Here is a 3,756-nt window from a genome sequence, read left to right as displayed (position 1 = left end):
CTCTCTCTCTCTCTCACTCCCCTCTCTCTCCCTCCCTCTCTCCCTCCCTCTCTCCCTCTACTTCTCTTTCTTTCTCACTCCCCCTCTCTCCCTCTCTCTCTCTCTCTACGGAGAGGAAATCAGGTGAACTGGGTCCGCTTCAAACAAGAAAGTGAGCACCTAACCACGGATTTACATGACTATGTGCGTATCATACGAACATTCCTCGAGACTGGCTGCCTTTGTGTCGACTAAATAGCAGCCCCGTTATCCGGCAACGCGATCGAACACATTGACATTGGTCCCAGACTAAAGACACTTTCGACTTGGATGTGACCAAGTGGAAAATAATTGAAGGGGTTGGTTTCCACCCTTTTTTGTACCGTACTTTTGCTGCGCATGACTCGAATTCTGTAACCTCCCCATTGCAAGGGGCCGACGGCCTATAAGCAATTAAACTTTCGTATCGTATCGTATCTCTCTCTCTCTCTCTCTCTCTCTCTCTCTCTCTCTCTCTCTCTCTCTCTCTCTCTCTCTCTCTCTCTCTCTCTCTCTCTCTCTCTCTCTCTCTCTCTCTCTCTCTCAGAAACGAACCCTACCCACCTGGTGAGGCTTCACTATAAAGTAGCAGGTGTCAGACAGAGAGGTATCCCCCGCTCCACAGTACCTGTAGGGACAGTCCGCCTCGTCCTCCCCTCCCTCACACTCCGGGTCCAGGTTGCAGGCAAAGTGCAGGCGGAAGTCTGGCCAGTTGGGCACCGAGCAGTTCCACTGGAGGTTTGGTAAGCGTTGTGGTGGGACTATGTCCGTCTGTTTCGATGATATAGAAACAGGTCAGAATTTATCCGATAGAGACCACACTTGTAACAAAAATAATAGACCATCTCTTTACACGTGTGTTTATAATGTAAATAAGGTCGGGTCAAACTACAGTCTGGCGGGGACCTAATTTTCCACTGCTCGGGGTAACAAAGTCACCGAGACATACTTCATTCTTGATAAAAACGTTCGCGTTTTCTATTTCCTAGGGAAGAATTTTGAGAACTTAAAGGCATATGTACGCGCTCCCGTGTTTACAAAGTGTAGTTTGCCCATAATCGATGTCAAACGCACCATAAGACCATATAATGACGATATGTCACCATGCGCGGACCATAATACATGTATTACAGCTTGTTCTAGCCTCTGAAAAAGTGAGGATGTCAACAAAGCCGCGGTGTTAGCTCCCTTGCATCAACGTTACATGTGTTGCCAAATCTATAAATAGGACGATCCAGATCAAAATGAAAATTAACATATCTCAACATTGAAGGGGTCCTAGACCACAATATTTTGCAGGGAACTTAATTTAGCATGTCTCCAGCTGTTGGTAAAGCAATTAGCGTGTATAGTCATCGAGTACATATGCCTTTAAAGACGACACTATAACTCCTTTGGTTTTGACGGAATATTTGGAAGACGCGTCTTCTATTTGGACACTTCCACTCCGGTGAGTTTGAGACAGAAGGCAAGCAAGTACAGAATGTACGATAAACAACTACTTCATGGCTTGCCATTTGAATCCGCTTGCATTTCAATATCTTTTTTTTAAAGTCGTGTAGATCTTGATCTGGTACCCCACAGCAAGCTATGTAGTATTCTTCACACACACACACACACACACACACACACACACACACACACACACACACACACACACACACACACACACGCACACACACGCACACACACACACACACACACACACACACACACACACTTGCAGTCATAGCTGCACGCCCGCACGTACAAGCGCACGCAAGCACTCACAGACACATGTACTCAACTCACAAATACACATTCACTAAAATTCACATAAAAAATTGGTATACGTACATAGCACACACACAAACTCACACACACACACACACACACACACACACACACACACACACACACACGCACGCACGCACGCACGCACACGCAAACACACACATCTCTCTCTCTCTCCCCCTCTCCCTCCCTCCCTCTCTCTCTTTCTCTTCTCTCTCTCTCTCTCGCTCTCTTTCTCTCCCTCTCTCTCTCTCTCTCTTTCTCTCTCCCCCCTCTCTCTTTCTCTTTCACTCCTCTCTCTCTTTCCCTCTCTCTCTCCCCCCTCTCTCTCTCGCTCTCTCTCTCTTTCTCTCTATCTCCCTCTTTCTCTCTCACTCCCCTCTCTCTCTCCCTCTCCCTCCCTCCCTCTCCCTCTCTTTCTCTCTCAGAGACTGGTGTCCCTTTGAACTGAAGGGCGAAAACCCGTTGGCCATATACGACGGCGTAAGAAGGTGGCCAAAAGCCGATCACCTGCGGTATGTCCAACATATCGGTAGAATGAAGGATCATAGTTGTGCCTGTTGTCAAGTAATCAAGCAAGTAGGCCAGAGTGACAACCCTGACGCTGTCACCCGTGACTCCTGACCGGGAATGCAGGGATAGTGCCGCACATCTTTAACACACGGCCAGTCTGTAACTGGCCTTGACACGGAACGATCCAAGGGGGGCAATCTCAGTCATCTCAAAGAGGGAAATCCAAACGCATTCCGCTTTGTTCTATTTTATGGGCTTGGACAATAGAGAAAAATAAGAAAAGCAAAAGCTGGAGTCCAGTCTGGACGAAAATGCTATCAAGAACGCAGAATTGATTTTTTCTGAGTTTTTTTTTAACCGTAAGCGCCATGTTTATCGGAGCAGGAAACTCTTCCAGAGTGAGGCCCCTTTGTTGGTTTCACTGCGGCCGCATTGTGAACAGCAGTTATGAGAAATTCGAAATGAGAAATGGCGCTTACGGCTAAAAAAAAAACTCAGAAAAAATCAATTCTGCGTTCTTGATAGCAGTTTCGTCAAGACTGGACTCCAGCTTTTGCTTTTCTTATTTTTCTCTATCGTCCAAGCCCATAAAATCGAACAAAGCGGATTGCGTTTGGATTTCCCTCTTTGAGATGACTGAGATTGCCCCCCTTGGGTCGTTACGTGTCAAGGCCAGTTACAGACTGGCCGTGTGTTCAAGATGTAGTGCCGCATTGCACTTGCCGCTGACTTCTTACCTAATTACAAAAAGAAAAGGAGAACGGCACTGACGCAACCGGAAATAGAATTTATCAATGAAATGCTACCATCAATTTAGGAATCGATGCGATGTAAATTATCCTAAAACTGTCGTATGATCACGACATCGTTTAGCATTTAGGATCAAATGGTGCCCATGTGTCCACAATGCACTAATCACAGACAACAGTTATACGCTTTACGTACATGTAACTCTCCAACTGACATTTTCTGCCACTTGAACCAAATGACTTTCGAAGGAAATTTAACTCCAATATATAAATATTATGTATGATTTTTAATAATTACTTGCACTTTTTGAAAATAAAGCTTTTTCTACGATAAGGTGTTTACCCCCTAAATGTATAAGTCATCCGGTAGAAAAACCGGAAGTATTGTGTTCTAAGCATATGTATATGTTTAAAAAGTTAATTGTGTTAATGTAGAACATCCTGTCGATGTATATGTTAAGGTTTTCAATACTTTAGGGGAAAAGCATAGCCAATATTCATTCATCTTCAACTAACACCCCTAATCTCAGGGCCCATTTTGTTAGTGGGGGTAGGGTTTTAATCAGTCAAAAATCACTTTCATTCAATATTTTCTGCCATTTGAAATACATATACGTAATTGCAAAATGTCTTGAATTTTAAGATGCTTTAACTGACAATACCAAGAAAACCTGCACTATTTGCAGAATGAGTTTTTTGTCCA

The sequence above is a fragment of the Littorina saxatilis genome, linkage group LG4 (assembly GCF_037325665.1).
Source record: "Littorina saxatilis isolate snail1 linkage group LG4, US_GU_Lsax_2.0, whole genome shotgun sequence".
NCBI lineage: Eukaryota > Metazoa > Mollusca > Gastropoda > Littorinimorpha > Littorinidae > Littorina > Littorina saxatilis.
Note: the sequence above shows the minus strand (reverse complement) of the source record.